This window comes from Prionailurus bengalensis, chromosome B4, assembly GCF_016509475.1.
Source record: "Prionailurus bengalensis isolate Pbe53 chromosome B4, Fcat_Pben_1.1_paternal_pri, whole genome shotgun sequence".
NCBI lineage: Eukaryota > Metazoa > Chordata > Mammalia > Carnivora > Felidae > Prionailurus > Prionailurus bengalensis.
Genome location: NC_057358.1, coordinates 71,097,433 through 71,124,541, shown reverse-complemented (window position 1 = coordinate 71,124,541; position 27,109 = coordinate 71,097,433). Strand labels below are relative to the sequence as shown.

Genomic DNA, 27,109 nt, shown 5'->3' with positions numbered 1-27,109 from the left:
GACATGAGCAGAGGCTTAAAAACTGCTTGTGCATTGGGCTTACCTTCCTGCTGCTGGGAACTCCCTCTTGTGACTTTTGGAACGCTGCCACCATGTCAACAAACCTACACAAGGCTGCCAGGCACTTGTGGTCCAGCTGACAGCAGGAACCAAAAGACAAACATGTGAGTAAAGGCCATCCTAAAGCATGTCAGATGACAGCCACAGAGATGTGCAAAAGAGTGCCCAGCCAAGCCAGCCTGAATTGCTGAGCCACAGATACATGAGCAAATAAAGGGCTGTTTTATATCATTTTTTAAGCCACTGAATATGCTGACTTTAAGTCACTAAATCTGGGGGTGATTTACTATGCAGCTCTTTCAGCTACATGGTTATTTTCAATTCTGTAGGAAAAAATTAATACAACTGGTTAATCTGTTTGAGAAGATGCAGACTAAGGAAATCCTCAACCTGGAGAAAATAGGGGTCAAAGGACTTTCTCCAGGAAATGCATGTAGCTCAAGTCCTTGATGGCTGAGTTCTTAACATCATGTGTGTGTGTGTGTGACACACACACGCACACACATATATACACACACATATATACATATATATTATATATATGAATATATAATATATACATATATATTATATATATGAATATATAATATATACATATATATTATATATATGAATATATAATATATACATATATATTATATATGAATATATAATATATACATATATATATGAATATATAATATATACGTATTATATATGAATATATAATATATACGTATATATTATATATATGAATATATAATATATATATTATATATGAATATATAATATATATATTATTTATGAATATATAATATATACATATATATTATATATATGAATATATAATATATACATACATATTATATATATGAATATATAATATATACCTATATATTATATATATGAATATATAATACATGTTCATGTTATATTGTATATTAAAGAAACATAACATGTATATAATACATAAATACTCTCTCTTTTCTGACAATACTACCAAAGAAGTAAAAGCAGGAATCTTTTATTCTCAGGTTACTCCCCAGCAAGATTGTGACTGAGCAATTTGGGGTATGATTTTTCTTGAAAAAAAGAGGCAAATGATTTTTAAAAGGAAACAGACCTTTCCCCAGTATAAGCAAAGGGAAAATATTAAGATGTCATCTCAGAAACTTGTCAAACATATTTAGGGAAGTAGATAAAGTAATTATGATAACACAAAAATGAAGTCCTAATAAGTTCACTTTCAATTTAGAAAGACTATCACTGACCTTCCTGGATGCCTCAATTTATAGAAACATGATCAAAAGAGGTAATGTTTAAAATATGGGCCACAAGGTACTACATGAGAAATTTGGAAAACAAAATACACATATAGGGTCTAAGCAAAAAGAAAAGCATCTTAAAGTAACTAACTACAAGACTACTGGATTAAACTATAACTTGATCCAAGGGATTTTTTTAACTTTTTAATAAGAAGGGAAATGACTAGAAAACAAGAGGGTGGGTTCTTGGTTGGACACCTCCCTTTTGTGCGGAAGGAGACATTAGAACCTGATGTGACTGAACATTTCCCTGGGAGTGAGAATGAGGTTCACACTCACCCTGGACTCCTCCAATAACCTGACTTCCACTATCATATTCCCAAAGGAAACCATGTAGGCTGGCCCAAACATCCAGTTTTCCTGACATCTGCTGTCTTGTCCTAAAATAATAAATTCACCTTCCTATTTATAGATGAAAAGAATATTTTATTTACATATACAATAAAAAAGTGACTATTTCTTGAAAAGGTAAGGTCTCTGCTAGAACCCATTTTTCTCTTCATTTAGATTTCATTTTATAAGGCAATATTTTGCTTCATTACAAACATTTATGTCTTTGGGGTGCCTGGGTGGCTCAGTCGGTTGAGCGTCTGACTTTGGCTCAGGTCATGATCTCGCAGTCCGTCAGTTCGAGCCCTGCATCGGGCTCTGTGCTGACAGCTCAGAGCCTGGAGCCTGCTTCGGATTCTGTGTCTCCCTCTCTCTCTCCCTCTCTGCCCCTCCCCTGCTCATGCTCTGTCTCTCTCTCTCTGTCAAAAATAAATAAACATTAAGGAAAAAAATTAAAAAAACAAACAAACATTTATGTCTTTTTTTTTCATAATATTAAAGAATTCTGGACTCAGAAGAGACATTAGAAGCCATCAGGTTTAACCAGTCACCCAAAGCAGAAGTCTTTCCCATATTCTCCCCTAACAAGGGTTTTTTCCAGTAGCTGCTTTAACACTTCTTCTACTGGCAGGGAAGGGACTCACTGCAATACCGACAGAACAGTTACTTTAATTTCAGATGGCTTCAATAGCTAAAAAGCTCTTGCTTATATTAAGCCCAAAATGATTCTCTATAACCGTGATCCATTCATCTTTCCGCTTCTCTGTCCTCTGGCACTACACAGATTAAGGCTACTCCCAATTGTACATGACAGCTCCTCAAGTATTTGAAGATAGTGGTAACATTCCCCAGGCGAAAACCCAGATTTAACAGTTCCTCCAATAAAAGAGTCAGAAAACCCTTTATTAGTGTGGTCTGGCCTCCACACGCAAACAGACAGCCGATGAACCTTTCGGCATATGGACTGGGACATGACTGAAATGTACTAGACCTGGTTTGATATTACAGAGTAGTACTGTTCATTGCCTCATTTTGGAAAACAATGCTTCCTATAATGGCATAAGCTCTTTTAACACTCATGACACACGAGTGATTCCCACTTGAGCCTCCAGTCAGCTAAAACTGTAAGAGGCATACTAAACAAACTTCTAGTAAGAATACAACCTGAATTTTTCTGGTAAAATCCAAGCGTAAGGTTTAGAGTTGTCTCTAACTTTACTTTTGCTATTTTCGATCCATCACTAAGTGTATGGAGCTGCTTCTTAATGCCGATTCCTTTAGCTAATTTCCTCAGTTTCTTTACCATCACTCAAATTACTGATGGGCTGATAGGCCAGGGGCTGACCCAGAGCCCGGTACCACACCATTAGAGACTGCTGAGGGTCATCTGGCTATTGTTCTTTTTAACATGTGCTTCTTCATGCTATGCTAAAACCATAAAACTTTCTGCTTTTCTTCAGTATAAAATAATGAACCACTATCCCAAAGGCACTGGGTTTCTAGCGAAAGTCACCCGTGTTTAATGGAGAATGCAACGTACCCTGAGAGTCTGCTAACATTTGGTGTATAAAGGTTGATTAAAAGAAAAAAAGAGAGGCACCTGGGTGGCTTAGCTGGTTGAGCATCTGACTCTTGATTTCAGCTCATATCCTGATCCTCATCTCAGGGTTGTGGGATCACACCCCACATCAGGTTCCACACTGAACATGAGATTCTCTCTCTCTCTCTCTCTCTCTCTCTCTCTCTCTCTCTCCTCTGCTTATGCTCTCTCTCTCTGTCTAAAATAAAATAAAATGAGTTAAAAAAAATAAAACTTAAATTTAAAAAAAGAATGTACTTTTTATACACTATATTACTTAATCACCAAGCTAGTTCCATAAAATAGGTATTATCATTTTTACTTTATACCTAGAAAAACTCAGTGTGGCTAAAAGTGTAGGTTCTCTTGAGTCAGAAAGCCTGCATCTAAATTCCGACCGTGCCTAATCTATCAGCTACTGGACCATCGGCAAACTACTTAACCACTGTCAGCGGTCTCTCCTCCTAAGATTTTTATGAGAAATAAATAAAATGACATACATAAATCATGTAATACAGTACTAAGCAAATAGGAAGATCTTGATAAATATTATCTATAATTCTTATAGCCTAAGACAAGAGAGTTAGAAAAGTGGCAGAGACAGGACCTGAAGCAGAGTTGCCTGACCGCAAAACAACCACAAATATATATAGTCAAGGACATATAGAACTAATTTCATTTTTCCCCTAGCAAATACAATTTGTCTTCCTGGCCATATTCTCTGATACAGTAAAAAATAAAGATACAATTTTGAGACTACTAAAAGGAACAATGCAACCATGGACATAGCCCAGTTAGAGATTTTATAGTGACAACTTAAAGACAAAAACCAGGCTAAGAACTAGGTCACAGGAAAGATGAGTTACAAGGCAGACAAGTGGCAGTTCAAGGCAGGGCTTTTGTGAGGTGGCAACAAATTCATTTGCTGTCCAGTATTTGAGGGCAAATGCTGAATGGCATTTTGATTTTGATGAGTTGTATGCATAGTCCTCCTTTTTTCCTTTTTTAAGTTTATTTATTTATTTTGATAGAGAGAGTATGCATAAGCAGGAGAGTGGCAGAGAGAGAGGAAGAGAAACAAAGAAGCCCAAGCAGGCTCCATGCTATCAGCACAGAGCCCAATACAGGACTCAGACTTACAAACCGTGAGATCATGACCTGAGCCACAGTTAAAAGTTAGATGTTTAACCAACTGAGCCACCCAGGCGTCCCTGTCCTGGTTCTTAATACATCCTTCACCTTCCTGAGCTTTGGACTGCCACCCAAATTTTCATAAATAAAACTAAACCTCAAAAAGCTATTCGTTAGCATAACATAGTATTAACAGACATGTCAATATTCTTAAGGATACAAATCTCAAAAGAAGATATACAAGTTGTCAACAAATATATTTAAAAATGCTCAACATCACTTATCATCAGAGGAATGTAATTCAAAACCACAATGAGATATCATTCCACACCTGTTAGAATAGCTGTCACCAAAAACACACGTACTGGCAAGGACATGGAGAAAAGGGAACCCTTGTACACTATTAGTGAGAATGTAAATTGGTACAGCCATCATGGAAAACAGTATGGCGGCCCCTCAAAAGATTAAAAATAGAACTACCACATGATCCAATAATCCTGTATCTAGGTATATACCCAAAGAGGAGGAAATCATTGTCTCAAAGAGATACCTGTATGCTCATGTTCACAGTAGCCAAGATAAATGGAAGCAAACTATCAAAGGATGAATGGATAAAAAAAATACGATGTGTGTGTATGTACATAACAGAATATTATTTGGCCTTTAAAAAGAAGAAAATCTTGTCATATGTATTAATTTTGAGGATGTAATGCTAAGAGAAATAAGCCAGGCACAGTAAGACAAATACTGCATGATCTTACTTACATGCGGAATCTAAACAGTTGAACTACTAGAAGCAGAGTAGAACAGTGGTTGTCAGGGGTTGGAGGGAGAAGAAGTGGTGAGATGTCTATCAAAGAGTATAAAGTTTTAGGTATGCAAGAGGAATATGGTCCAGACATCTAAACTACGTCAATGTGATTACAGTTAACCACAATAAGTACTGTATACTTGAAATGGGTTAAGAGAGTAGATCTTAAATGTTCTCACCGCACACACATATACACACGTGCAAAAAAGGTAACTATGTGAGATAATAGATATGTTAATTAGCTTGATTATGATAACCATCTCACAATGTTTATATGTGTCAATTCATCACACTGTAAACCTAATTATATATACAATTTTTGTCAATTATAACTCAATAAAGCTGGGACAAGGATATAAAGACAGAAGATGTAATTGTCTACTTTATGGTATTTAGTACAAAAGAAATCTATTTCCACGTTGCAGCAAAGTTGAGGAGGTTATATCAAACACATAATAACTGGAATAAAAGACAACAAAAATGTACATCTACAACAAGGTAATTGGGGCACCTGGGTGGCTCAGTCAGTTAAGCGGCCGACTTCGGCTCAGGTCATGATCTCACAGTCTGTGAGTTCGAGCCCCATGTCAGGCTGTGTGCTGACAGCTCGGAGCCTGGAGCCTGTTTCCGATTCTGTGTCTCCTTCTCTGACACTCCCCCATTCATGCTCTGTCTCTCTCTGTCTCAAAAATTAAAAAAACGTTAAAAAAATTTTTTAAAAAACAAGGTAAGGTAAAATAAAAGGATAGATTATCAATTTTGCTTATCTATATAGATTAAGACCACAAGAAATAAGAATGGAAATTCTGTTCGTCCAAGAGAACAAGAAAGAAGCACTCTTCCACTATCAGATATCAGCCCAGCCAAGTCTGCAACTGGCATATTCAGACGGTAGATATTAAGGTATTGATGTGACATAAAAAGTACCTCAATGTCGTAAAAAGAGCATGCATCCATCATTTAACTCAGAGTAACAACTTCCGGTTGTAAAGTAGCTTTATATTTTCATCCTACCTGTAAACACCCTGTCATGGAGAAAGGCTGACAAAATATGATGAGTGAGCTGAAAAGTTCTGAAAGGCTGACTGGAGCTAAAGAACAAATAAATAAAACATCAGTAGTAAAACAGTAGCCCTGTAGATACATCACTCCTAGAAAAAGTACTTGAAATATATATCTAACTAATGTGTGGGGTCAGTAGTGTTACTTTTAGTTGGGTAATATACTGAAGTATTTGTAAGATTTTCCTATATGTGGTAGTCATGCATTCTCTGGAAGCAACTTAGACAATTAAGAATTACGTTAACACTTTCAGGTCACTGGAGTATCATTTAAAATGTCACTTTTAGGGTGCCTGGGGGACTCAGTCAGTTAAGCGTCCAACTTCGGCTCAGGTCATGATCTTACCGGTCATGAGTTTGAGCCCCGCATTGGGCTCTGTGCTCACAGCTTAGAGCCTTGAGCCTGCTCTGGGTTCTGTGTCTCCCTCTCTCTGTGTCCATCCCCTGCTCACACTCTGCCGCTCTGTCAAAAATAAATAAATATTAAGAAAAAAAATTTTTTTTAATGTCACTTTTATATGTTGCTAATTAATGCATCTTTTGAAAGGAAAACTCAGTAAGTCCCCTCAATCAACAAATATTTACTGAGTACTTAATATATGCCAGGTGGGCACTGCGCTGTGCAGTTAATACCACAGCAAAGGACGGAGACACAAGCCCTGCCTGCATTGGACAGAACAGGCTACATAATGCTGTGATAATAAACCACCAAAAATCTCTGTGCCTTTACACAACACACGTTTGTTTCTCACTCATGCTACCTGTGCCATGCATGGGCCTCTGCTCGCTCAGGGACCTGGGCTGACACAGGCTCATCACCTGGTAGCTGAACCATCTGGATCATGTGGTCTTAGAGGCCACGTTAGAAGAACAAAGCATGAAGAACCATACATCAGGGAAAGGGCCTGGCCCAATGATGGCACACATCACTTCTGGTTACAGTCACATGCTCTAACTGTAAGAGGGCTCAGAGATACAGAAATAAAATCTCTGTATTTGAGAAGAAGAGGAGAATCAAAATATTGTCAAGCATTGGTAGGTAACACTGCCCTCAAAACACAATTTGATAGGAAATATATATGGGTAAAAAGGCAATTAAAACACAGTGTGGTGAATGTTATGATGTGGATGATGCATGATATTATGAGAACATATAGAAGGAACACTTTTCCTGACCTTTAAGTAGCCATCTAAGGAGACACCTGAATAAATATGAGCTAGCCAGAGAATAAGCAATGGGAAAGGGGGTGGTGGGTGGAGGGACTTATTTGAAGACCCAGGGGTGAGAAAGCGCAAATTTTATTCATAGAAGTAAAAGAAGTTCACTTTGGATGAACTTAGTGTTTTGGCAAAAGGAACAAAAGGGCAGAATAAAGAGGTGAGCTGGGGCCACATTATTTAGAGCCTTATAAACTTGGACTTTATTATGAAGACAATGAAAATCCACTGCAGAGTTGTAAGCAGGAATATCCAGGTTTTAGAGGAATCACTGCAGTATGGAAAATGAATGAGAAGGGGGTAGCCGCTGCAGAAATCCAAGGAAGAAACTAGGAGAGTAGCAGTAAGGATAAGTCTACGTAGATCGATTTGAGAAACACTTAACAGGTAGAATCAAAGAGTCTCTGTGATTTACCACACGTCTGAGATAAGGGACCACAAGAAAGTGTTTGGTCTTAGCAACTGGTTAGCTAACGAGCCATTCACTGGTAGGGAACAGAGGAAGCCGGTAGGGGTGGGGTCTGGGGTGTGAAATGAGTTCAACTGTGGATTTATTTAGCTTGAATATTGTTGATATACTCAAATAGATATTAGTCAGTATGATATGAAACTCAGAACTAAAATTAGGGATAAATATAAATATTTTAGAATCACACATATAAAAATAGTCAATTAAGCCAAAAGGGTCGATCTCATTCAAGGAGCCTGAATAGAATAAGAAAATCAGACTACAACCCTGAGTAAAGGGAGCCTAAAGAACACTATTGGAGCAGTACCACGAGAGGAGAGAATAAAGAAAGGAGGGAAAGGTATGACATCAAAAACCAAGAAGGTAGAGCATTTCAAGATGGCAGGAAAGGTGGTAAGTGCCAAGTGCTAGAGCTCCCTCCCCCTCTCCGGTAGAGCAAAATAAAGACTGAGAGATATCCATTGGTTGGTTTGACTAGGAGATCACAGGTGACCAAGTAGATTTGGGACCTGCACAGGATGATGTCAAGACTCGTGGCAAAGAGCAAGACGGACTCTTAGTGAGTGAAAGGGATAATCACCAAGTTACTAGAAGACAGAATGGAACAAGTACAAGGTGAATGCCGGAAGCCTCCAAGGACTTTATATGAGGGTGGGGGGTGTGATTTTAAATGAATTTTTGAAGACATAATAATAAATCTGCACTGCACATTAACAAACGTCTATCACAAAGAATATTTTGCTTCTATCCTCTTTTTGAAACATTAAAGGGAATTTTTTGCTTCATTCTACAAAGTAAAAGGATATTCCTATGGCTCTGTTGTGCTTTCTTTGATTAGAGATGTTGTGACATTACTAGCTGAAAGGATTTTTATCTATCTTTTTATATTTCCGCTTGCAATATAACTCTTACTTCCTAAAGTAAAATTCAAACTCATTTCCTACTAAAAGGATATACTCATAAATCAGTGTGTCACACATGGCTCATGAGGAAGTGTTAAGTGATTTTAGTAAGAATTATTTGCACATGTGCAGGCTGCAGTAAAAACTGCCAAGTCTGGAAATAGTTTTAAGTACAGGTACTTTCTCATGCCTAACTAAAAGAGCATGACACCATTATTCCTAAATTGAAGTGGTATATGGCACCTATAATCTGATGACTCTAAGAATCTGTACTGTGCTAAAGAAAGAAACTGAAAAATCCTGTAGCGTTTTAGCTACCCCTATAGTCAGAATAGTATGGAAAGTTGCCTGAACATAATCTTCCTTCAGCGGGTTTTTCAAGCCAAATATGTTACCTTTTCTGTAGCAAATACTAAAATTAGGCTTGAGGAAGAAGATCATAGAATTCTATACCTAGAAAAGAATTTAAGAAGTTACCTGCCAACTATGCTTTCCTTGGTCACAAGGTAGAACTTTAAACCATTCTTAAAAGACAACCCACCATCTGCGGAAGAAATTTGACTAACACCTCTCTGATGTGGTATCAGCTTGCTGTTGTTGAAAAGGGCAAATATGGAAGACATTCTCCTTGGAAGCTAGTTAAGTTTTACCTGGGTGCCATACCTACAATTAGATTAGTCATTAAGACTAGAAATAAAGACCATATTGACAGACATGGAAGGAAACAGCTCATTAAAAATTATTATTGGGCCGCTTGGGTGGCTCAGTAGGTTAAGTGACCGACTTTGGCTCAGGTCAGGATCTCATAGTTCATGAGTTTGAACCCTGCATCAGACCCTGCACTGACAGTGCAGGGCCCACTTTGGATCTTCTGTCCTCTCCTCTCTCTGCCACTTCCTCTGTCTCTGTCTCTGTCTCTGTCTCTCTCTCTCTCTCTCTCTCAAATAAATAAAACATTAAAAAAATCTTCTTTGTTGGGCACCTGTGGGGCTCAGCTCAGGTCATAATCTCACAGTTCGTGGGATAGAGCTCTGTGTCAAGCTCTCCACTGACAGCACAGAGCCTACTTGGGATTCTCTCTCTCTCTCTCTCTCTCTCTCTCTCTCTCTCTCTCTCTCCACCCCTCCCCTGCTTTCTCTCTCTCACTCCAAATAAATAAATAAATAAATAAATAAATAAATAAACAAACAATCATTTAAAATTCACTGTTATATTTACTGTAAGGATTTGTTAGGAATGTTCTTGAGGATGTCATTCTCTACATTTTAGAGGGTTCTCTTTATGAAAACTCACAGGAAAATTTTCCTTTTGGTTTTCCTAAGAAAGACCTGTAGTGCTTCTCCCAAATATACATTGTATAATGCAATGCATGGTCTTTAAGCCTGAGACTGGGTTCTCTGTTGATTACTTGCTAATATTTTATGGGACAGCTTTAACATTTCCCCACCATCAACATGGAGGAAGATATCCAGAAAAGCATGGAGCAGAAAATAAAATTAGTGCAGAGACTGGAGAAGAGTATAGGAAAAACTACACAGCATACAAAGGGAATTTGTCTTGTGGCAATTCTAGATGTGTGTGTGTGTGTGTGTGTGTGTGTGTGTGTGTGTGTCTGTGTGTCTGCTGTGTGTCTGTGTGTCTGCTGTGTGTCTATATCTATGTATTTTTTTTCTTTCTGAACATTTTAATCACACAGAACCCATTATTTAAGTACAGTATATTAACTATTCACTGCTGAGGAATAAATTATCCCAAAATGTAGTGGTTTGTAACAGTAAGCATTTATTATCTCACAATTTCTGTGGGTCAGGAATCTTAGCACAGTTGAACAGCATCCTCTGGCTCAGAGGCCAGGTCACAGGCTACAATTCCCACACCAGCAGAGGCAACAGTCTTCTCAAGGCTTGATTTGTGGAGGCCTGGCTTACAAACACACTCACATGACTGCTGGTGGGTCTTAGGTCCTTGAGGGATGTTTGGAAACAGCTCCTTGCCACACGGGCCTCCCATAAGACTACAGAAATTGTGTGTGGTAATTTTGCTCCAGAGTAAGGGTTCCAAGAGAGAGACAGACAGACAGACAGAGACAGAGATGGAGACAGACAGAAAACAAGGCAAACAAGATAGAAGTCTAATCTTAGAAATAATACCCCATCATCTTACTATATTTTATTCATTAAAAGCTAGCCACTTGGTTCAACCTACACTCACCCTACACTGGCTTGAATATCAGAAGCAGGGAACATCAGGACCACCTCAAAGGCTACCCACTGCATACAGTCACTGTCATTTTCTCCTATGACAGGGGTCCCCCTTTACTCCAATCGGGATCTGAATTGAAAAAAAAATGGAGCTTGATAGGTTTGCCTTAAGCAAAATGGAACGTATTTAAATTTTCTTAAGCAATAGTCATGGGAGCAGAAAATGGAATTCACTTGGTCAGTCAGTCCTTAACATTGACCACACTTTGGTCAATAAAAAGGCCTTTCCTGAGGCTTTACTATGAACATGGATTTGTAAAACTTTCTAGGAACTCATTCTTACTATATTCTAACCTGATACAAGTTATTCATGGACAAGAGGCCATGAGATCCTTTATCTTGAAACAATCTCATGGTCCCTATTAGAAACTGAACTTGGCTACAAAGTAATTACAACTGTCCAGGAATATTCAGTGTGCATCAAGGCCAAGTCTTCTTTCTAGAACATCCCCAGATGATCCTTTTTCTATCCAGGTCTCTCTCTATTCTCTCCTACTGATTTTAGGTAGGGCAACCATATGTGTCAAGAGTGCCCCGACACCACAGTTTAAGTAATGCTTTGTAGTTTTCTTCCTTATTTCTACTCTGGCTACAGGGAATGGGATAAAGGGATCACCTTGTATCCTCTTCTTTTGCTAGTGGGAAGGGTTCAGAGAAAGAAAAGGCAGAAGTGAAACAGGAAATGCTCATTGCTAACTCTTCCCAATCTCTCTGTTCTCCAAGCAGTGGTGCACAGTCGACATACATTTAATAAAAGAAGAAAAGGCTCAGACTATTGAGCAGAATTTGAAAGATATATGTGGCACGGATAAAATACACCTAAGGACAACATTAAAAACAAAGTAAGCTAAATTCACAGGAAAAATATGGGCAAGGCTGTTTTGACTCCCTCTTAACCCTTCTGGGCAAATGAGAACTTCTTGGCTAGCTGTAAGAGCAGACAGAGCAATCCACAAAGCAGATGGCTCCAATCCAAGCCAATTATACAGGTCACAATTTCCCAGTCCAGTGCTTTTCCTGGGCTACAATGGAAGAGATAACGTAGATATGCAACCGTGTGATTTACTATCTACTCTGCCTTCAACCAAAGTCGGGAAGAAACATTGCTATGAGCAGTGCTATGCCCAGAAGCTTTCAGGCTCAGGTTCAATTTAATTATTTTTTTTCTTTTTTAATTCAAATTCTTCCCCTCTCATGACCTCATCTTTTGCCTTTAGCAAACTCCTCCTTAACTTTCCCAGAAGGAGGAGTTGACTTGAACAAATATTTCTGTACCTCCAATTATTTCTTCACTCACACTATAATATTGCTAGCATGGAAAGGGGGCCCTGTTGCCAGGGAAACCAGGAGGAGTGCATAAGTTCAGCCTCAGTTGGATTCTCTATTCTAATTGATCAAATTCAGCTGTGTTCTTGACTTACCCCAATTTTGTAGACATAAGAAGGCAAAACATCTCATAATTTCTCTGACAAATTATATATTTACCCATATCTTCATAAGGTCCCACTGACCAGTGTCTTTTCTCCTAAATCCACTAACTCAACTCATTTATTTCTAATAATCACAGATGACATTGAAAGTGTTCAGAACAGACATGGCATGAGAAACACCCAACACAATGAATATATTCACCAAATCAAAATGTATACTAGAGGTACACAAGAACTGAACCAGAGCATGTTAACTATCAATCGATCAATAATACCTTGAAACCATTCCTTCCTGCTATCAAATAGATTTCTCTGATCAATTACTGTGCTTTTAATTACCTGATTGGCCATATGATATTAACACTGCATACAACTAGATTAGATTCTGCATACACATCAATCAGATTTTGATGTGAAATTCATTCATTCCTTTTCTGTCACATCATAGTTACAATGATTTTGTAAAAATCATTATATATATATATCCCCTTTATAGGAAGAAAGACACTGTTAGAAAGTGCAGTAGGAGGCTTGGAACTGCAATCATACCATGTACCTGGAATAATGCTACTGACTACCATATGTGGCCACTCTTACCTCAACTAGGAAGCGATTATGTGCTTCCTGATATCCTAATTCTTCCTGGATACAGTTTCCAGTCTCCTTGTGCTTGGTTGGGGCCAAGTAATTAGTGCTAATCAAAGCTGTGTGTCAACTAGTCTTTAACAAAGCAGTAAAGAGTATCCAATGGAAAAAAGACAGTCTCTTCAACAAGTAGTGTTGGGAAAATTGGACCGTGACATGCAGAATGAAACTAGACCACTTTCTTACACCATACACAAAAATAAATTCAAAATAGATGAAAGACCTAAATGTGAGACAGGAAACCATCAAAATCCTTGAGAAGAACACAGGCAGCAACCTCTGTGACCTTGGCCAAAACAACTTCTTACTAGATATGTCACCGAAGGCAAGGGAAACAAAAGCAAACATGAACTATTGGGACCTCATCAAAATCAAAAGCTTCCACACAGTGAAGGAAACAATCAACAAAACTAAAAGGCAGCCTGTGGAATGGGAGAAGGTAATTGTAAATCACATATCTGATAAAGGGTTAGTATCCAAAATCTGTAAAGAACTTAACAAACTCAACACCCAAAAAACAAACAGCCCAGGTAGGAAATGGGCAGAAGACATGAATAGACACTTTTCCAAAGACGACATCCAGATGGCTAACAGACACATAAAAAGATACTCAACATCACTCATCATCAGGGAAATACAAATCAAAGCCACAATCGGATACCACCTTACACCTGTCAGAATGCCTAAAATTAACAATACAAGAAACAATAGGTGTTGGAGAGAATGCAGAGAAAGGGGAACCCTCTTGCACTGTTGATAGGAATGCAAATTGGTGCAGCCACTCTGGAGAATAGTAAAGAGGTTCCTCAAAAGAATGGAAAATAGAATTACCCTATGATCCAGCAACTGCCTTATTAGGTATTTACCCAAAGGATACAAACACAGATTTGAAGGGGTCCATGCACCCTTAAATTTATAGCAGCATTATCAACAATAGCCAAACTATGGAGAGAGCCCAAATGTCCATCAACTAATGAATGAATAAAGAAGATGTGGGGTGTATATATATATATATATATATATATATATATATATATATATTATGGAATATTAATCAGCTATCAAAAAGAATGGAATCTTGCCATTTGCAATGACATGGATGGAGCTAGAATGTATTATGCTATGTGAAATAAATCAATCAAAGAAAGACAAATACCATATGATTTCACTCATATGTGGATTTAAGAAATAAAACAGATGAACATATGGGAAGCAGGGGGAGGGGAAGGGGAAGAGGAGAGAGGAAAACATACCCCAAGAGACTCTCAGTGATACAGAACAAACAGAGTTGAAGGAGGGAGGTGGGTGGGAGATGGACCAAATTGGTGATGGGTATCAAGGAGGGCATTTGTTGTGATGAGCATTGGGTGTTGTATGTAAGTGATAAATCACTAAATTCTACTCTTGAAACCAATATTGCACTGTATGTTAACTAAAATTTAAATTAAAAAAAAATTTTGGGGTGCCTGGGGGGCTCAGTTGGTTGAGCGTCTGACTTTGGCTCAGGTCATGATCTCACAGCTCATGAGTTCGAGCCCCATGTCAGGCTTTGTGCTGACAGCTCGGAGCCGGGAGCCTGCTTTGGATTCTGTGTCTCCTTCTCTCTCTGCCCCTAACACACTCACAGTCTGTCTCTGTCTCTCTCAAAAGTAAATAGACATTAAAAAATTTTCTTTTAATTTTTTAGTTAAAAAAAAAAGAAAGATGTTTTTTACATAGTTAAAAAAAAAAGTTGTGAGAAGAAGTTACATTCCATCAGAATGTTGAATTATTTCCCTGAGACTCCAGGAGCAACTCTCAACATTACAATGTAGTTACTATTTCAACCACGGTCCCAGAGGGAGGATGACGAAGCAGAGTCCTCCAATCGACTCACAATGAAATATAGTATGAGTAAAAAACAAATTTCGTTGCCTTAAGCCATTGAAATTTTGGATTTGTTTGTTACTGACACAGACTCTAACCTATCCTGACTGGTAGAATCTTAGTTTTAAGATCTTATCACTGGAGCCTCCTGTTCAGTGTTCTAATTCTGAGATACCAACTTCAGTGGCTTTTAACATGGAGCCCATAAACTCCCTCACACTGTACGCAAAATTTAGGAGGCTGGGGAAGAAGATCCACGGTGTTCATTAAATTCTCCAAAACTCCTGACTTTAGCTCTGCCTTGTTGCTGATTCTTAAGTAATCTATGAGTTTAGTCTCTAACCATGATAGGTAACCTCTGGTTGCCAACCTTGACTTGGATCTCCTTGCCCTAGACTCCTACCTTGTCTAGGAGTCATCATTCATTGTCTGGCTATGATGAAAATGTGCCTGTGACCTGCCTCCAGAGCTGAACCGGCTCTGGATACTTGTTTGATCTCAAGGAGATCAGTCTTTAAACTGTAACTGGTAATCAGTGCCCAAAGTAGGTACTCGAAAAATGTTCTTTTAATCAATGAGGCTGATCTCAAACAGATCAACAGTGTCTGATACCTTGCTCCTACGAAAGATAAGGAAAAATGGCTATTGTGAATTTTAATTAAAAACCTTCCCAAAGCTTGATGAGTCTAGGTAATAAAGTCTCTAGAAGCAATTCCCCAAATAGGTGCACAAATCTAGCTTTTCTACTAGTTTAATTTAGGTCATTGAATTTTTAGAAACTTACCCTAAACTGACTTACCTTAGATGATGTAGTAAAGTGATAATCAAGGCCACCCTATCCAGACAAGTGAATTGTTTAAGCAGCTGACGTTCTGTAGCTTAGCTGTCCTTTCTGCTGAGCCCTGTCTTAACTTAACATGATCCTAACAGAAATATCATATCTGTTGTTCATTTAAGACCTATGTAATCCTGTTCACTTATCAGTTTTATGTAGATCCACATATTCAGTTAAGATGTCACTGTAAGGTTCAGTATAAGCTACAGCCTCTTACCTCTCTGTAGTTACTTATAACTTTATCATCAATGATTCATTTTTTTAAGTTTATTTATTTGAGAGAAAGAGAGTGCATGCACACACACGAGCAGGGGGAGGGGCAGGGGAGGTGGAGGGGGAGGGAGAGGTGGGGAGAGAGAGAGAATCCCAAGCAGGCTCTGCGCCGTCAACAGAGAGCCCAATGTGGGGCTCAATCTCACGAACTGTGAGATCATGATCTGAGACAAAATCAAAAGCCTGGCGCTTAACCAACTGAGCCACCCAGGTGCCCTGATCAATGATTTATTTTATATGCTTAGCTTTAAGTTTGCACATCAAATTCTCTAATAAAAGTAAAATGGTTTAATAAATAAATTTGACTATCTAATAAATATTATATATACATATACATGTATAACAGTATATTGAATAACACATACTATTACATATAATATACATTTTATATTAAAAATGTGCATATTTAGGGGCGCCCGGGTGGCTTAGTCGGTTGAGCATCTGACTTTGGCTCAGGTCATGATCTCACAGTTCGTGAGTTTGAGCCCCGCATCGGGCTCTGTGCTGACAGCTCAAAGCCTGGAACCTGCTTCAGATTCTCCCTCTCTGCTCCATCCCCACTCATGCTCTGTCTCTCTCGGTCTTAAAAATAAATAAAACATTAAAAAAAATTGTTTTAAATGTGTATATTTAGGTAGTATATGGATGATCTTGAAGCAAAGAAATCTATTAACATTTTTCCTAAAAAACTGCACATGTGGTATATATTCTTCTCTATTATTACACAGAATGCTGAACATCTTAATGCTTTGCAACATCCCTGGGAACCATCCTCCTCATCTTTTAAAATATGCATTTTGGGGGGAGAGGATTAAACTATGTAGTCTACAAAATACAAGTCAAAATCTAATACCCCTTTTCTGTCTTCATATTTTGTGTATATTTTACTAATCTTTTACTGTAAAGGACGTAAAGCAGGTTTTTTTTTTCAATTAGGTAAGGGTATCCATTTAATACATTACTTAAATATGATGTTTTTCTATGTCTTTTGTAGCTAACTGGTTCAAGTATTTTATGCACATTTTCTTCTCTAAGAAAAAAAAAAAAAGTAGAGCATCAGGATACCCTGGCAGTAGCCTAAAGGAAACTGAAATAGAAAGAAGCTAAGCAGTTCCAATGAGATTCTCCTCTCAAGGAAAACACAAGCAGGGCTCATTTATCTTTACCACAGAAAGGCACTATCCTCCCGATCCAGTGCAAGAGTAGAAGTTGTAGACATTCCTGACTCAGCAGCCAGAGTAGTGAATACAACAGTGCTACAAGTGATGTTACCTTGACAGGGAACGATTGGAATGATGAAACATTTTATTAACAGAATTCTGTTTACTGGTTCTCTGATTCCCTCAAGAATAACTATGGGGTTAATAGGTGACAAAGGGGGTTACTTGTCACCAAAATGTCACTTTCTCAGCTCGTGCTGGGTCCCTGTTATTCATTTATTAAATTAAACTATATAACTTCTGATAAAACGTAAGCCTCAGGCTATCATATACATCAACTTTTCATGCCTGGAAAGTAATGATTTCCTACATGTTCACCACTGGGAAGAAGGGACTGAGATGAAAATTAAAGATATTCATTATTACACAGTCTCTGGATAATGGATATTCACACACATGCACATATGCATGACTGCCACGTCATTAATTCCCATGTTATCATCAATAATTTCACCAAATGTTCCCTCTTTTCAAAAAAGACAAACTTAGCAAATAATCATTTAGTAACTTAATATATGTTTGATTTCCTCTTCTGAATCCTGATTAAATATTATATTAGCTCTGTGTATTTGCTTTTCATTGATGAAAAATAAGGAACAGTTTATGTATATTCATAAAGATGCATTCATAGCACTTGAACTGAGTGCTATGTATTGCATATACTAATCTGACTCTATAATGCAAGTATATTTAAGATTATGTATTATGTACTATTATGGCATAGGAAATTAATATTTATTGAAGACCTACTAGTGCTAGTTTGCATACATTGATAATAATCACCATAGTTGTAATGACAATAAAGTAGTAAGATCATTGACATGTATTATATCATTTCGTTATAATGGCCGAAGTACTTACTATTATCATTATAACTAATACTTACTGAGAGCTAAAGTACTTGAGAAACTAAAATATATTTTCTATTATTATAAAAGCAACTAACACTTATTAGGAGCTCATTACATGGTGGGCAGCACACCAATCTCTTGGCACACATTGTCTTCTTTGATTGTCACAACAACCTTAAGGCAGTACTAACATCCCCATTTTTACATCAGTGGAAATGTGGCTCCGATAGTGAAGTTTGCCTGGGGTCACATAGCAAAAAAGAGTGTCAGCACACAAGTCCATGCTATTTCTAGGACAACACATTGCCCTCCGTACAAAGCAAAGCCAATGGTGACCGAGATTATGTTTAGTTTGTTTCTCCACTTTGGAAGCATGCATTTCCCCAAGATTAACAATAATAATGGTGAGGTTGATAATAGTAAACCCAGTAACAATCCTGTAACAGCAACCTATGTCTTAAAAATGAGAAACGGTCTAACTTTTCCAAGTTATTTTTGCCAGTGAGCGGCTAAGATGGGGCTAAAGTCCAGGTCTTTCAATTGCCGCATTCGAATTTTTCCCCTGTAACAAGCTGATAAACTATTTAATGAGAGAGTCGAAATAAGCAACTGTAAACAAGGATCATGGAACACCTCTTAAGTGTGTCAAAACAATGTCGATTCTGGACAGATAATAATGCACTCGCACACAGTAATAAGGATGCAACATCGATTGTGTTTTTCATTAGTGTTTTAAAACTTCATCAATTCAGACAACACTTACAGTAAACTCGTGATAATTTGGCTGTCCTGCGCTATTTTACCTTTGTACTATCAAAACCAAGTAATGCGAAACCAATACTATTAAAAGCAGCCAACTGTGCCCTATTGCTATACTGCCTCTGGCTGGCTAAGTAAGTCTCCTTCTCCCTTGCCCGACCCTCCCCCACCCACTCCCCTTTCCCTTCCCTCCCACCCTTTCTCTCTCACCAAGCCTGCCTCCCTTCCTCCAGCACCCCACTGGGTCAGCCCCCACGACCAGACCCAGCCATTCACTTACAACTTTTCTTCTCTCCAGCCCATTCTCAGCAACCAGCTCAGGCCCCTTACTCCCAGCCTTGGTAATTAATTGTACTATTATTGTGAATTAATCGTACAAGCAAGTCAATGTTTAGCCTAATTAAGAATGAAGCCAACAAATTATGTAAAGCACCACTCCAGCAGAATTTGCATTCAGCCTTGCATTAGCAGCCAATCAAGCTTTTCAGCTATTGACTCAAGTATTTTCAGACTTCATGAATACCTACAGCCAAGCTTTCCCCCCATCCCAGCTTCTAAACCCGGCCCAGGGACTCCATCCTTCCTCTGTCCCTCTAGGCCCACCCCTTGAAAAACAATAGATCTCTCTTTTCATTTACTAAAATTTAAATGGATAATTTGGGACATTAATAGTGTTGTTAGTTTACGTCACACAAAAACTGTAGTGTTTAACATTACAAAAGACCATTTAAATTTTTTCTTGCCATCTCCCAAAATAAATATAGCACTTTTAAAAACAACAAAACACACACACAAACGTCCCTTCCTCCAAAAGAAGCTACCAGTGTAAACAACGGTAGCAGGTCACCAACTTTGTACTTGAAAAATAGCAAGTGAAAATCAGGGTTCTTAACAGAAAGAAACATGCACCACAGCCGTAACTATCTAGATGAGTGGTGACCAGAAAGAGAAAAAAATGTTTGAGTAAGGAATCTGAAAGCATTAGTGAAGGTTTTAAAAATAGTGGACATAGGAAGGAAAAAAGTACTGCATGGAGTGAAATTTCACCCTGAATTTTTCCATTAAAGTGAAACTCAACTTTGGGAAAAATAATGGGCCGAAACCTAGACCTCTAGCAACAGAAACTAAAGCTATAAATCAGTCTTTTCTGATATGACATATGGACACACAGATGGACCAGAGTAACAGTCATTCTTTACAAAATGAGGATAAGAAGAGCATGGGGGCTAAGGTCTAGGTCAGCTGTGCACATACCCTTGAGAGAGCATTAGCGCTTGAACCATTTCATCCAGCCTGTAGACAAGTCTGTGCCAGTCTCTTGCTTGGTCATTTTTTTCCTACTCATTCTTGCTTGCTTTTGCTGTTCCCTCTGTACATAAAAGCTATGCATCTCAGATTTTAGGAAAGTGTGTATTTTAAGTATTTCCTCCTGTCACCACTCCTAGGCCTATCACCCTTACAGCACATCCACTGAATGTGCTTACCACACCCAGACATTTAATGAGCTCTCCACATAAGTTCTTACTTACTAAAACTGATCAGAAACAGAACAGAACGGAGACGATCTATTCCATTTTCATTACACCCATCACCAAATTCTTACCTTCATTTTTTTCCAGATTCTGAATATGAACGCTAATATTTATTTTCAAACTTGCCTGAATCAAATCACTTTGTCTCACTCAGTTCTCAATTTTTGTCTCGGCAACACTTAACACATATTGATGTATTAACTAATATTTGTGACACTTCTCTGGAAAAAGATGTGTATCAGGAAGAAGAAAACTTTGTCATTATCACTAGAAAACGTCAGCGTCTTCATATCCTGCCCTAAGTATGATGCACCCTGTGGAAAGTTCTTCCAGTTCACAGAGGAAATTTTATCAGTCTGTCAAGTGTCTAATTTCCTCAGTGCTAAACACAACATTTATCCTTGTAATACTGGAATAAGTCTATAAACATGTATATATATGCATGTGTGTATATGTGTGTGTGTGCATGCGTGCCTATGTGTTTATATATACTATTATTTAAACTTGTTTTAGAACATAAAAAGAGGCCAAGTGCATCACATAATAAGTACTTATTATACAGATCACTAGGTGGGTTTCTTCAGAAAGCTCACTAACAATTAGGAAGGCAAATATTTCAAACCAAGTTTCAAAAATTCAAAAGAAGGAAGATTCTCTTCAGAGAAAACCTGCCTACCACATGGTGAGGCAGTCTAAGCTTAAAACATGCCTTTTGCTGCCACCAAGTGGCTGTTTTCAGAATCTTTTTAAGAACAGAACTGGAGCGTGCGTGCTTGCTTTCGTACCATTTCATTCCTTATACATTATACATGTTATTCTTTGGGGAATTGAGATATCTGAGAAGGCCAGGCAAACATTTCCTAAATTAGGGCTTTATACATTTGATACCGTAGAAATTCCATGACTAAGAAGTTCTTCAGAAAATGATGTCACAAAGGGTGTAAGGTATCTAAACACTAAAAAAAGACTCTTCCCAGCCCTATATGACTTGCTTATTAGTTTCTGGTCAGCAAAGACCTCAACCTCACTAGATTCTACACCTGAAACTAATGCTAACTGGAATTTAAATAAAAACTTGAAGATAATTAATTAATTAATTAAAGACCACAATGTGGACTCGAGCACACCTCTATTTCTGTCAAACAGAGATTTCTAAATGGATTGGCCTTAACATACCTAGTTGAACACAGAGGAAATCAAAACAACTGGGGGGTGGGGGGAGTCATTTAGAATCATTTTTAGGGGCACCTGGGTGGCTCAGTGGGTTGAGTGTCTGACTCTCAATTTCAGCTCAGGTCATGATCTCAGGGTCGTAGGACATGCTTAACATGGAGCCAGCTTAGGATTCTCTCTCTTTCCTCTGCCCCTCTCCCCTGCTTGCGTTCTTTTTCTCCAAAAATGAACAAACAAGCAAATAGATAGATAGATAGATAGATAGATAGATAGATAGATAGATAAAACAAAATAATAAAAATGTCTTTAGAATCATTTTTAACCAAGGCAAGTCCATCACTGTGGAAGGAAATAGGAAATGGTCTGGTTTCTTTCCTACTTATGTCTCTTTCTTGAGGCTGCAGTCCTGTTTGGGAACAATGCAGCATATTGCGGGACTGGGATTACCACAAAACCCTAATTTTTAACTTAACTGATTCTTTTGCCTCTTTTTCTTTGACTGTCTTCCCTTTTCGCTCCCAAGAGACAGTTAATTAAACATTAATTGAATGACAGGAAATTGCTAACTTAAAAACAACACAAAACTGAAATGCGGTAGCAGCAGCTCCTTTGGGATTCCAAGAACACAGCACCATTCCTCTTGGGGTCCTGGTTCCTTTGACTGCAAAATGCATTAATGTGATTTTGGTTATGAAAGGAAAAGTTCCAGACAAATCAAAGTGGACAGAAGTAGAGATGAAAGAGAACTAAATTGCTCTATATAATGAACCAGGAAAATTTTAGAAGTTTTCTGGAATTCCAGAATTCTGGAAATGCGGGGGGCTCCAGAGAAAAGTAGGAATCTAAAACTTATTGTTATTATTTTATAATTTATTGTCAAGTTAGCTAATAACATACAGTGTATATAGTGTGCTCTTGGTTTCGGGAGTAGATTCCCGTGATTCATCGCTTAACATACAACACCAAGTGCTCATCCCAACAAGTACCCTCCTCAATGCCCATCACTCATTTTCCCCCCGCCCACATCAACTGTCAGTTTGTTCTTTGTACTGAAGAGTCTCTCATGGTTTGCCTCTCTCTCTGTTTGAAACTATTTTTACACCTTCCCTTCCCCCATGGTCTTCTGTTAAGTTTCTCATTGCACACATGAGTGAAAATATTTGATATTTGTCTTCCTCTGACTGACTTATTTCACTTAGCATAATACCCTCCAGTTCCATCCATGTTGTTTCAAATGGCAAGATTTCATTCTTTCTCATCACTGAAGAGTATTTGATCATATATATATAAGCCACATCTTCTTTATCCATTCACCAGTTGATGGACATTTGGGCTCTTTCCATAATTTGACTATTGTTGAAAGCACTGCTATAAACATTGGGGTACATATGCCCCTATGAATCAGTACTCTTGTTTCCTTTAGGTATATTCCAAATAGTGTTATTGCTGGGTCTAGGGTAATTATATTTTTAATTTTTTGAGAAGCCTCCACACTGTTTTCCAGAGTGGCTGCACCAATTGGCATTCCCGTCAACGGTGTATGAGGAGAACCTGAAACTTAGAAAAGAGAATGGGGGCCCCTGGGTGGCTCAGTGGGTTAAGCATCCATCTCTTGATTTCAGCTCAGGTCATGATCTCACAGTTCATGGCTTTAAACCCCTCCATCAGGGTCTGAGCTGAAAGTGCAGAGGCTGCCTGGGATTCTCTCTCTCCCTCTCTCTCTGCCCCTCTCCCACTCATGTGTGTTGCACTTTCCCTCTCTCTCAAAAGAAATAAAATAAACATTAAAAAAGAAGAAGAAAAGAAAAGAGAATGGCCAGGGATTAGGGGGTGGGTTCTAAAACCCCAAGGAAAATGTATATTAAAACCATAAAATTATGCCTATGGTTATGAATTTCTCAGAACTTTTTTCTAAGCAAAGCCCAGCCTGTCAGACAAGCCTCCTAGATGCTGCCTGTGCTGGTAGTTATATTTTCTAGTCCATCTTCTGTAGCACTCTGCAGAACCACTGAAGGTAGGAGTGCATGTTTCCATTCTCACCTAAAACGAGCCCAAATCCTGATCTCTGGTCCTGCTATGAGAGGTAGACTCAAACCCCTATGTTACTGCCTCGGAGTGTCACTACACAGGCTTACTGCCCTGGTTTTCAGATCCTTCTTCATTTTTGGCCTCTGGGATTTTTCTTTTTCTTTTCTTTCTTTTTTTTTTTAAGTTTTTTTATTTATTTTGAGACAGAGAGACAGAGCATGAGCAGACGAGGGGCACAGACAGAGGGAGAGAGAGAATCCAAGGCAGGCTCTGCACTGTCTGCACAGAGCCTGACTCAGGGCTTGAACTCAAGAAACCTGAGATCATGACCTGAACTGAAACCAAGAGCCAGATGCTTAACCAACTGAGCTACCCAGGCACCCCTGGCCTCTGGGGTTTTTTCTTACATCTGGGTAAGCTCAGCTATGCAGAGCTATGCACAGTCTATCAGGCTGCATTATATTTTCCATTGTTTCTAAAGACTTTGTAGGACAGCCTACTTAGACAGCCAACGTGTAAAAATGAAGTTGCTCATAAAATGTCTATAATGTAAAAACTCTGACAAGGATCGGAGCCTTAACTACAGCAGAATCCTGATCCACAACCTCAAACATTTATAGAAAGATGAGTTTACTTTCATCTTGATGACTTAAAACATAAAAGAAGTTACAAAAACAGCAGCATTTTGGTGGGATGTGGTGTAGAGGGGTGGAAAGAGAATCAATGGGGGGATACTTTCCTCATAGTAGTAGGACATATGGGCTGTCTTGAGCCCTGGTCCCTTTAGTCCAGTCAGCTAACTTACCTCTCTCCTTCTCCATTTGACCGCCTCTCGGCTTGACTCTCCAGAGATGGCTAATGCCATAGAGCTAGTGCACGCTTCAGGGAATTCACTCCAATGAGAACACCAGGAGCAGGCAACTTGACTCTCATCAAGCCAGTTCTGGCTAAAACTCTTGAGGCTCTGGTCAGATAAACCTAGGGGTTTTGTTCTCTATAAGGAGGGATCAAAGGACTCTGGCTGAACCTAACTTTACAATCAATCCTAAAATTGGGGGGAAAAGGCAAATCACTCTAGGGAATCCTCTCAGAAATCCTAAAGAAACCACAAACCAGGAAACACTGGAATCCTCAATGCCAATCAGATTCATTGTAAAGAATCCAGGATTCTTCTTCACCACCAGCAATCCTCTGATATAAAACTAGTCAGTCATGATATCCACATGCCTATCATCTTTTCCACACCCTCTGGCTCCATCATTCCCTGCCCTACAAAGGATGAGGCAATGCCTCAAATAACATGGTGAACCCTGGAGAACCACAATGCACAGATGCATCAATTTTCCCTAGGAATGGATTTTCCTCCAAGTTTACATTCCTACCTTAAAGTACTCACTAGTTCAAATGGCATGTGTCATTAACGTTGGTAATATGTCTTTTATAAATGGTGACTTAATTTGTTTATTAGTAGAACTAAACCATTTGTCCCTTGCTTCGGATTTTTTAAAAAATTAAAAAGGGATTGCAGTAAGATGTCCCCTCAGGAAAAGACCCTTCTGAAAAAGGATGAGGCATATTGGTGAGGAGTTCAAGAGTTAGTAAAAATATGGAATACTGTATTTAGTCTGAAAATAAAAGAGAATCACTTTCACTTTCAATTTTAGTTAAAATAGACACATACAAATTCTCTTATTTTCTGCATATGCCTCCTACTTTTTTCAATTTTCAAACTCTGCTTGAAAGATTAAAAATACAAAGCAAAGCTAATAGACTTACAGTGACTGAGTAACAGAATCAACCAGCAATCAACTCTGTGCCACCCTAAGAGCAGGATGTATTACCAGAATTCACTACTTAATAGTCCAACTCCTCCTTTGTCAATGTCTAAAATAGAGATTTAATTATAATGTAACTTTAGACAAGTGACAGAACATGTCTGGTCCTCAGTTTCTTGATCTGTAAAATGGAGAGAATACAAAAACCTATTTCTTAGGGTCATTGTAAGGTGTAATTGAGTAGTGGTACTGAGTGCTTAACAGCTGTTAGCCCTCTGAAAGATTCATTTCAGTATTACAGTGTACCAGGGGTCTTCCATTATTGCATTTAATTTATTACCTTGATATCTCCTTCTTCCCTCAGAATAAAAACTTCTGGTTAGCAAAGACCTCTTTAGCTCCATTTAAAAAAAAAAAAAGAATTAAAAAAGTCAACTTCCAAGAAGAGGGTATATTTTATATTTAATGTATTATTTTCAGCAACAGCTTAAAAAATGCAAGGTTTTTAATGGGTCCCTTCCCCTTCTGGCCCCAGTGCTGACAGTGCACAACACCTCTCTGACAGGCTGAGTTGTGTTGGCTAATTCCAAGAGCACCATTACCCGTTCCATTACTATCAGCACTGCGCTAAGGGTGAAGCTTGTCCTGACTTCCCTAGGTTAGAGTCTGTGACTCCATCTTTTAAAAATAGACTCAGTAAATGGCATTATTTGAAACCCAAGAAACAACTACAAAGCATTTCGGTAGCTTCTTAAAGCCTGAACATTTGATCTAAATCTCACGTTCCACTTGGTACCAAAAAGGAACCTTTGTGAAATAACCTGCTTTCCCATTACTGTTCATCTCTTTTGATGGTGGGGGGAAAAAATAAAGATTTTAATTGAGCTATCCCTCTCAGCTTTGGGCTGGCTAACATCTGTACATAAGATCAAAACAATTGCAGTACAGAAGAGGCCGACAATCTTGTCTCGCCTATATTTAGAAGAAAATGATATTACCTAGCTTTCCAATCTATTGGGAAGGATAGATGAAAACCCTCCTTGGGAACTATTTCATTGCACAACAATATCTAACATAGTTTATTATTGTCACTAATCTAATTCTTAGTGCTGTAAGCTAAGCCCTTCTCCTTATATTCTGTTCTTAAACCTTACTGAGAGCAAACTAAGAATTGGAGAAACTTAAAAAAAAAAAACCTACAGTCTACTTGTTAGTACATCTTCATGCCACAGTGATTTGATTAGTGATTTGATAAGTATAGATCACAACCCTGGATTTAATACAGGGTGGCCCACTTTTAAGATGACCCATTCATAACAAAGTTCTCTCTGTTGGAACTGTCAAGAGAGTTAAAAAAAAAAAAATGCCACCAGTATCAAACACTTTTATTTAACCAGGCATTGCAGAGCAAAGGAATTGCAAATCCAAAGACCTTCATCTTAGCCCAGCCTTACTGAGTGTAAACAAGTCAGTAAGATTTCCCAATTCTCATATTCTGTCACTATAGTGAAATTCTTACCTGCCCTCAAACTATCCACAGAGATATCCTAAAGGAGAAGGAACACAAGACAAGCACGGTAGAACACTACAAGCTCG

At 38.3% G+C, this 27,109-nt stretch overlaps 1 protein-coding gene across 1 annotated transcript in view; it reads right to left on the bottom strand.

The window, feature by feature from the left end:
- The window catches only part of TMEM117 (transmembrane protein 117), a 489,337-nt gene that overhangs the window by 368,101 nt on the left and 94,127 nt on the right, over positions 1-27,109 (bottom strand). The gene's annotated exons all lie outside the window — the stretch shown is intronic.